This window comes from Lepidothrix coronata, unplaced genomic scaffold, assembly GCF_001604755.1.
Source record: "Lepidothrix coronata isolate B3197 unplaced genomic scaffold, Lepidothrix_coronata-1.0 Scaffold156, whole genome shotgun sequence".
Taxonomy (NCBI): Eukaryota; Metazoa; Chordata; class Aves; order Passeriformes; family Pipridae; genus Lepidothrix; species Lepidothrix coronata.
The window spans coordinates 366,565-376,435 of record NW_016690336.1 but is presented as its reverse complement, the minus strand read 5'-3'; the positions used below and the strand labels follow the sequence as shown (position 1 = coordinate 376,435).

The following is a 9,871-nucleotide window of genomic DNA, read 5'->3' as shown; positions in this document are numbered from 1 at the left end:
TGGGGCCTCCTCTGGACTCTTTCCAGCAGCTCCATGAACACACAAACCCATATCCATCCCTCTGGAAAATCTAACCCTCCTCAGAAGGTGCAGATGGCACAGGACCAACATCTGGGCACCTCCTTGAGAGATGACACATCCCACCAGTGCCCACAGCTCCCCTGCTTTGGATGCTCAACAGCCCCAGGACTGTAATTTCCCTCTGAAATTACTCCTCCACCTCCAAGGAGCAGCCCTGAACCCTCAGAAGGTTTTCACTTTGCCCTTTTTTCCCTGGATTTGCAGGCTCCAGGGATCGCCTTGTGATCCCAAGAAGATGTTTCCTCGGCTCTTTGCAGATCTGCATCACTTTACTGCCTCCCTGGCAAAAAACAAGGACCTGGATTTCTCCACCTCCTTCCACACACCTTTTCTGCTGTGAACTCCACTGACTTTTCCCCCAGTGATCCACACCAGGAGTTCCCTTTTCCAAAGCAGATTTCCCCCCAACCTGTGGGATCTGAACATCTTCTGAGTCTTCATATGAAGCAAGGGCAGCTTGGGCAGGGCTTGGAGCACCCTGGTCTGGTGGAAGGTGTCCCTGCCCACAGCAGGGGGTTGGAAGGAGATGATCTTTCATGTCCCTTCCAACCCAAACCATTCCATGATCCTCTCTAATCTGCCCAGGGGGCTCCAAAATTCTTGGGGGTGGACAGACTGACAGACACACACAAGATTCATTGTCCCAGGAAAGCAGAGGCAGAAGAAAAACAACATTAACTTATTTACCTTCAGTCAAACCAACTGGTTAATTCCTACCAGCCTGAAGGGTTTTCTCCAGGGAAACCTTTGTTTGGCCACTGGATTTGTTAGGAGAAGACAGAGTTCTTGGCACTTGCTTGAGGAGAGAGGGAAAAATCTTGGCAGCAGCAACCCACATTTTTTTTGGAAAACATTAACTTCTGAGTCCCAGCACCAGAGGAGGTGACAATGAGAGTGATTGTCCACATGTGGCTCGGAGCCAACCCCTCAGGGAGGTCACACCAGAGCTCCTGCCTTCCTCACCTCCAGCTCCAGGGAGTTCAGGGCCAGGGCTGAGGGCAGGAGTTCTCATTCCTGGGAGCAGGGAGGGTTTGGGAGGTGGAGAGGGTGAAATGGGGTCTAAGGTCCCACAAACGGGGCTGTTCTGCTGGAGAGGAGGAGTCACCTCCCCAAATATTAACAGGTAGAGCCCAGAGCCTGCCCAAAATCATCACCCACCACTGAGCCACCTCCCAGCCCCACCACCAAATGGCCATTGGTTGGCCAACTCCATCTTCCCATGGCACCTTCAACGTGAACGTGGCATATCTGGGATGCAGGGAAAAAGGGAGAGTGGGAAAACTTTGGCCAAGCCTGGATTCCAAGTGCACCAGGCAGCGGAGCAACCCTGTGCCTACTGACACTGTCCCTGTCCCAAAGGCTAAACCCAGGCCCCTGGTTTAGCTCAGGGACACCCCCAGGACCTGCAGATCCTGCACCATTTATCCCTCACGCCCACGACTCACAAGCCTCCTGAAAAAAATCCCACCCGGCCTCAAGCCCAGCTCAAACCGAGCCCCTGCGACTCCTCTTTCCGTCAGAAACGGGGAAGAAAAAACAGCCCGAACATTTCACTCCAAACTTTTCCCTCTCCCTGCCTCCTGCTGTTGCTGTGTCCCCTCCCCTCCCTGTCTTACAGGAGTGTGACTAATCCTCTCCCTCCCCTCTCGCTGTTACCTTGAAGGTATTTATAGAGCGGGATCGTGTTCCCTCCTGTGCCTTCCTTCCCTTTTCAGCTCTGGGTAAGCAAAGAATCCTCAGGCGTCTCTCACGTGGCTCATCCTTCCCGAGGTCGTGCTCAACCCAAGAAAGGTTTTACCTCTTGGAGAGGACACTTCAGGCTCTCCAAGAAGCTCCTGATGGGCTTGTTTCGCAAACACACGCCCCTGACCCCTCGCTGGCTCCGTGTGAGTGTTGGTTGCCACACACCTGCTTTAGGAAAAAGGGGATTTAACTGTTCCTGAGAAATCAGCCAGAGCTAAATAACATTTATTTCATGTTATCTCAGGTCATTGCCAGTGTCTTCTGCCTCCTGAGCTGGGAGCAGCGTGAAGGAAGACGAATGTAGGGGGTTGAAAGGGATTAAAGTGGACCAACATCCTCTGCAGGTTGCCTGAGGAATGGGCAGTGCCTGCAGGGAAAGGGTGGCCTCAGTGCTGGGCCTAAATTAGTTAATTAATGACTTTCAAAATGCTGGTCCAAATGCCCCAGAACTGCCTCGTTCATGTAATTTAAACCCCCTTAATCCATGTTATTAAACTCCCTTCCCCTTCAGAGTGGAGCAATCCCTGGCAAACCCACTGGGAACGGGCCTTGGCTCGTGGTGTCTCCTGAGCAAAGCCCAGGAATTGCCTGGTTGGCCTTGGCCAAAACCCCCTCAGGGATTTTAACAGGTGTGCCAAGCAAATTCCCATTGCTCCAAAGGCTCCTGGGCACTGTGTGACCCCTGGGACCCCCAGCAGAGTCACCAAGTCCAGGTAGTTCCAACCATCAGGTCCATGAAACAGCTGGAAATCTCCTGTTGGATTTCTTCCCTCCTCTTTAAGCCACGGAAAAATACCTTCCCTAGGAAAATGTGGGGGTTGCTAGTAGAAAAACAAGGCAGTAAACGATGTTTTAATCTTATTTTCTTTTCTTTCGTGTTTTTTTTTTTTTAGCTGGATAAATTGGAATGATGGTTCCTTGGCTGCTCCCTCCCATCACCAGGTGCTTTCTTGGAGGACAAGAAACCTTGGTGGCTCAGGTTGGGCTCATCTCTAGAGTAAAATCAAGGAAAAATCTGAAATTATCACCTTGATTTGCTTTGTGGCCCTTGGAAATAACACCAATGTGCAGGGAGGGCAAATGTCCCTTTGGACTCGTCTCCAGGATTTAATGGAAAAGCTCAGGAGAGCAGGCGAAAACCAGGAGTGGTGAAACCTTCCATCTCCTGCCGGGACCATCCCTGACCAGTGGGTGGGCAGAGGAAAAGTGGGAAAAAAAATTCCATTCCCCTTCCTGTCCGGGGCCCCTCTAGGAAGCCCATTTTTGATTTTCTGAACAAAAGCAGGTGAAACAAAAGAGGAACATCTGGGCCTTTATTTCAGCCCTCGTTTTTCTTCCCCTGGAATTATCTTTAATAAGCACTTTATTTTCCCCTCTCTGTCTTTCATTTCAATTTTTTTCCAGCCCTGATTTGTCACTGTTGTTCCAAAGCCAAATTGCACCAAAAGCCCAGTATTTTTTTTCTGGGAAATGAGCTTCTGTTTTCCAACCTCGCTCTTCTATCAGAGACTTTTGCACCCCTGAATTAAAACCCTTTGACAGAGCACATCCCTAATCCCAGGGCAAGGCAGGATCACTGATCCTTGTGTAGGGAATCTGGGAAGATTTTCAGAGCGGATTAATCCCTTGAACTCAGTTTCTGACTGAGCACCAAAACAAGAGCACCACAACAAGAGGGTTGTAGGCACAGCAAAAAATCCCATTGTTCCTGAAATTTGGATCCCTGCTTCCCACAAACACCAACAGCCCAGCTCAAACCCTGGTTCTGCCTCACAGGAATTTCTCTTCCCTTAAAAATATCCTTATTTTACTCCGTGGCACACCAGAAACAGGTGCTGTAATTCCTCATCCCATGGGACAACATCCAACCCATGGATTAAACACTTCTGGGGGGTGAATTCACTGGATTTCTTTTTGCTGTTTGGGGCTTTTTTTTTTTTTTTTTGGTTCCTGTGTTTGTCAGTTTGGGGTTTTTTTGCTGCAGCCCTTCCATTATAATTAAAATTATTGGTCCTGTGATACCATCTAACGACCTCAATTAGAGATCTGCACCCCCTGGAGTCAGGTACTTAATTACTCCCAGGCTTTCCAGCTTTCCAGAACACATTAAGGATTGGCCTGGCTGGGTCTGGAGGGGGAAGGGATGAAGCAACAGCAGGAGAGGGAGATAAATTCCCATCATTATTCCCAGGAGGGTGGTAACTCTGAAGCTGCTTTTCCCTGGATGTGTGTCCACACTCCACACTGATGGATGAGTCCCCGAGCTGTCACTTCACCTGCAGCCTCACATCCCCTTTTGCAGGCAGGAGAATCCAACCCTTAGGGCTTCCCTGGATCCAGAACATCCCTCAGACCTTTACAGTCCTGCACTTTTCCTCCTCCCAGCTCCTGGATTCCCTGTTAAGCTTCATCTGCATCTTCTGTCCAACACCTCAGGAGCCTCTTCTCCTCTGCTCCAGGGAGAAGATTCAAGCCAGATCCAGACCAGAATCAGCTCAGGACCTTCTCCAGTGTCTGCCTTCCCAAATTTCTGGCCCTGATGGAAAAGTCTTGCCGTGCAAGTTGAACGAAGTTCCCAAAACAGCAGGAGAGCTTCCAAGGCTGTATCCTAGAGGAAGTTCCTCATCTGCATCTCAGGACACTTCCTTTAGTTTTTCCCTCCAATTAACATCCTAAATGATCACAAACAGGAGATAAAATTTCTAATGGAATAGGGACAATTAGGAAATCCTCTGGGAATGTGGCACCCAACCACCCTTCAGGAGTTTCTCAGGGCACCACTTGTGGTTTTAAGGTTTGCTGACGAGTCCCCAGGTGATTCCACCACCTTCCCAAAGGCAAACCTGCTCTTCTCCCTTCCTTGAAGTAGCCAGATGTTGCCCAGGCTGAAATCAAAGCTTTCATGCACAGAATCATGGAATCATGGAGTGGTTTGGGTTGGAAGGGACCTTAAAGATCATCTGATTTCTACCCCCTGCCGTGCTCAGGGACACCTTCCACTAGCCCAGGTTGCTCCAAGCCCATCCAGCATGGCTTTGGACACTTCCGTGGAATTATTTAGGTTGGAAAACACCCCTGAGATCATTGAATCCAACCATTTCACATTTTTCCTGCATCAATTCCCTGCCAAAGAGCGAGTCCCACAGTCCTGCCCAAACCTGGGGGCTTGGGGTGCTGAGGGGTTCGGTACCACAACCACACCTCGTCCATCAGGAAGGTGTTGTATTCCCAACTCACAGCTCCAGTCCTTCCCTATTCCACCTCCTTGCAAGGCAGAGAACACACATTCCCTTGGAGGTTTTTATGGACTGTGAGCACCCTGAGCACCTTTCCCACCCCGGAAGGAAAGCTCTGCTGGGATGACTCCGAAAGATGCCGTGGCTGTGACAGGCAGCCCAAGGTGAGCACTTTGCCTCTCCAGAAGCCTCTCAGCACCTCTCAAGGGTTCTGTGCCCTCGCCAAAAAGAAGAAACAAACCTCTTGGGAGGGGAGGGGAAAAAAAATGTACTGTGCAACTGCTGTAACTCGTGTCAAATCAACCAAACCCCTGCAAGGAGGAGGGAATTCCTCACTCAGGCAAACTCAGCCTTTCTGAGGCTTCACAGAAACAGGCCACAAGTGATTTTAATTCATTCCAAAGCCTGCCTAATCACTCAACATGCAGGTTTGTTCTGCTCCCCATTAGGAGGTGGCAAACACGTTGTCTTCACCCCCAGCCTTTGTTAGAAAAGGTTGTTTGTGGGGATTTATGTCACCTCGTGACAGGTTTTGAAGGTGCCTTGTGCTGTACACACCAAATATCAAAGGGAAGCACCAGGCAGCAACAAAGGGAAAAATGCCCAGGGACAGATGCAGAACATAAAAATGACAAAATTAGAGAATCATAAAATCATAAAATCCCAGAAGAACAGAATGGTTTGGGTTGGAAGGGACCTTCGAGACCACCCAGTTCCACCCCCTGCCACGAGCAGGGACCCCTTCCACTGGAATGAGCAAGGGACAGGAAGAAATTAAAGTTGTAATCATGGTGGAGGTGACAATTATGGGGGGTCCAGATTGGGCAGCAGAGAAAAAAAAAATTAAAGCAAAGCCCTCAATAAAGGCTGGAACAGTAAAAGGAGACGAACTGGGAAATTCAAACCCCTTTTTGACTGATTTGTGTCAAGTTCTCACAGAAAGGACCACGTGAGCTCTGCACAAGTGGTGGCACAGACATCAGCTCTGCTCCAAAAAATTCCCAGCCATCATCCAAGCGAAGGCTCCTTTCCCATGAGGCTGGAGCTGCCCTGTGTTTCCCTGGCTCTGACTGGTCCAGGAGGATGGGATTTCCCAGGTGGCCTCTGCAGAGGCACCGGCCACACTCATTTCACGCAAAGCTTGGAGCAAAGCCCGATGGTTTTACAGGGATTGTGCTCAATTCACCACCTTTCAAGGCCTCCTGGAGCTCTCCTGAGACCTGGCCTGAACTTTTGCTGGGTCCAGCTCAGCTCTGAGGCTCCAGGACTCCCAAAATTGTTCCTGTTGGTGCCCGTCTGAAGAGCCGAGCGCTTCCCACAGGCACTTCCAACCCCTGAGGGGTTTGCAGGAATTACTGGCTCACCTCCCTGGGGGCAGAAAAGACCTGAAACAGGTGAGCTCAGTGTCTCCTGCTGGACAAACCACCTGCAGTTAAAGCCCTGCAGCTCAGACAGGAGCATTAAAGCTGAGTTTTAACTCCAATTATGCACTTGGCCTTTGGTTTTCCACTGCACAAGCGACAGGAAGAGAGGAGGAAAAAGCAAAACCCACCTGTTTCTCAGGTCTTAACTCACAGCCCTTCAGCATCTGGAGCTGTTTAAAAACTCTCATCCCAAAGGCATCCTGGACTGCCATCCCCCTTGGGGGGAGGGAATAGATGACTGAGCCTGGGGCTGTATGAACTGTGAGCAATCTGATCCCCCTTTTGGAAGAAGCCCCAGGAAACCTGTCCCATCCCTCCCTCCTCACAAACCAGCTGCCTGCACCTGTGTGTCAAAGAGCCCCTTCCAACCCACGTGTCAGCGTGGGGAGCGCTGATAACTCTGCCAGAGCTCTCAGGGAGGAATCACAGGCAGGATTTTCCAGTTGGATTCTGTAAATCAAAGCCACGGCACAACCGGTGTCGCTGCACCTTTCATGCAAACTGCTTCCCAGATGGATTTGAAGAGGAAAACGGAATCATAGAATCACTTAAATTGGAAAAGGTCTCTGAGGTCATCGAGTCCAACCATCCCCCAGCACTGCCAAGGCCACCACTGACCCCTGTCCCCAGGGGCCACATCCACAGGGATTTTAAATCCCTCCAGGGATGGGGATCCACCACTGCCCTGGGCAGCTGTGCCAGGGATGGACAACCCTTGCCAGGAAGAAATTTTCCCCAATTTCCAACCTAAACCTCCCCTGGCACAGCTGGAGGCCGTTCCCTCTCCTCCTGTCCCTTGTTTTTTGGGAGCAGAGCCTGTTTCCCCCCCCCGGCTCCCCCCTCCTGTCAGGGAGTTGCAGAGCCAGAAGATCCCCCCTGAACCTCCTTTTCTCCTGTGGAAGAAGGAGGTGGATTCTCATGGAGGGAGGAGGAAAGAGATGAGAGTTGAGGGTGGCAGGATGTGACCAGGGCAGTTTTGAGCTGGGATTATGTATCTATTCCAAGAAGATATCCAGGGAAACACTATTTTTCTCCATGAGGACCACGAGGTTTATTCAGCATCTCCCTCTCTGGGGGTCATTCATTCCTTCAAGCCACAAGCAGCTCAATCCCAGTTCTCCCAACAGCTCCAGTCTGGTGGACCAGAGAGTGCAGGAGATGACCAGGACACTCCAGAGGTGTGTCCATGCCCTGCACCTTCATGGATGCCATTCCCAGTGGAAGGGAAGGATGTGTCACTGCTGAGTGACCGAAAGAGGACTTCTCACCATAGAACCACAGGACACTTTGGGTTGGGAGGGACCTTTTTAGGGTCATTTAGTCAAAAATCCCCTGTGATGGGCACTGACATCTTCAACCAGACCAGGTTGCTCAGAGCCACACCCAGCCTGGCCTCGAATGTTTCCAGGGATGGGGCATCCACCACCTCCCTGGGCAGCCTGCGCCAGGGTTTTCCCATCCTCACTGGAAAAGTCTTGTTTACCAAGACTTATTTTACTTGCATCAGCTCTGGCAAGATGCAGGAAGATGCCTGGGAATATCCATGAGGATAAGAACCTTTCCTAACACCCACCCAGCTCCCCACAGCTCAGCAGCAGCTGTGGCTTCACTTGGGATCAGACCCGAATCCTGGAGGGCTCACAGGGGATTTAAGTGTGATGTGACCTTAGAAGGTCCCTGTTTTTCCTGAACACTCATTTTTTTTTTCCCTGTGGCACCCCCAGGTTCTCCTCCAGCCAGGATAAAGGGAGGCTTCACTGATGGAAACTCTTCCTGCTCTCCATAAAACAATCCTTGCCCTGGACACTCCCCCTGCCCGCTCACACCCAACTTAGTTTTCCTCCTTTTCCACCTCCAGGACCAAAAGTCCATCCACGGCTCCACTTCCCACCCTCCCTCTTCAAACTCATCCTCTCAACCAGGATGTTCTCCCAGGAATCCAGTCCCACCAGAGCTACATTTGAACCTTGGAAGCCGTGATGGACAAAGAGGTGAAGGCACATGAGGAGGTGGAATTGTCCTCCCAGTCCTATTCCCTCTCCCACTATCCCTGCTCCCAGCATCCAGGATTGAAGTTCACTGCCAGGAGGTGTTGCCAGAGGGGGTTTTGACAGCTGCTTTTGAAACAAGGGAGCAGCAGCTTGACAGGAACAAGCTTTTCATAGTTTTCTTCCTTTTGATTTTTTTTTCCCCTGAAATGTGTTTTTCCATAAAAAAAAAAACAACCCACAACTCTTTTAGCAGGAGAACTACCTTTCAATTTGTCCTCTTTCACTTCTGGGCCGAGAAGAAAGAGGTCATTTATATATTTTTTAAGGAAGCAGAAGGAATATAAAGTCCACTAGAGGGAAAAAGAAGTCATGGATATCTCGGGAGCAGGGGGACTTTAATCAAAAAGGTGGCAAACCCGGGCGACATTACGAGTCATGTTTAAAAATGACCAAGTGGAAAGTTATAAAAATGAACAAGCCTTGTGTGGAAAATGATGGAGGGAATTTCAGGCACGACACAAGTCATCTGTGAAAACTGCCAGGAGAGCAGGGAAGACATTTCTGTCTCCAAAAGCAAAATAAAACGCTACTCGCAGTAATTCATACTAATTATTAGCCTTAAGTAGTACTAATTTTTACCCAGCTGTAATTACTATTTAAGGCTCTGGGGGGGGAAAAAAAAAAAAAAAAAAAGGACTTTCTGGATGTGGGAAGATCCTTGCAGAGGAATTTGCAGAGTGTTTGAGGGCAGCCTGTTGAGGGAGAAGTTTTATTTCTCCTCTGCACCGACACGGGGAGACATAAATATCCCATTCCTATTGATGCAAATAACGGATTGGTCCTGTCAGAACTGCCAAAGCCACTAATTTAAGGAGCATTTCCCTCTCTCACATGCACAGATGCATTTTTCAAGAGGTTTTGTTGTTTTGGTGGGTTTTTTTAGGTTTTGCTCTTCCCCCCTGGGATCTGAGTTCCCAAACCAGGTGAAAAATCCACCGGCTGCTCTCCGGTGTTTGATTTCAGCAGTGAGGAGCCCGCGGGAAGCACATGCCAGGAATTATGGAAATGGCTGCGTGAAGGAAAACTTGCCAGGGAGGGAAAGGCAGCAGCTGTGGGCAGCAGAAAAGCCAGATGGCATTTGGGGATCCTGCCCTCCATCCCAACAGTCCAGAACTGCCTCTTGATCCCATGGGGACCTCACAGCAAACTCCAGCTTCCAACTCTGCCCAGACTTTCCTTCTCATCCTTTCATTGTTGTTTTGTTAGTGCAGGGATTGATGTGTCCTCTGAGATCTGAGTGCTTTGGGGGTGGTTACAGGTGTAAAATTAATTCCATTAATTATATTCTTCATATTTAACTCTATCAGTGCTTCTTAGAGGATGGATTTTCCATAAA

General features: G+C 49.8%; 2 protein-coding genes across 2 annotated transcripts in view; both read right to left on the bottom strand.

Moving 5' to 3' along the window:
- GFRA4 (GDNF family receptor alpha 4) overlaps window positions 1-2,009 on the bottom strand; it is a 68,600-nt gene extending 66,591 nt beyond the window's left edge. Inside the window, exon 1 of the mRNA XM_017828995.1 lies at window positions 1,738-2,009. The gene's annotated coding sequence lies outside the window, so the exon portion shown is untranslated. The remainder of the gene's footprint in view (window positions 1-1,737) is intronic.
- The window catches only part of CUNH20orf194 (chromosome unknown C20orf194 homolog), a 732,083-nt gene that overhangs the window by 370,757 nt on the left and 351,455 nt on the right, over window positions 1-9,871 (bottom strand). The window lies entirely within an intron of this gene.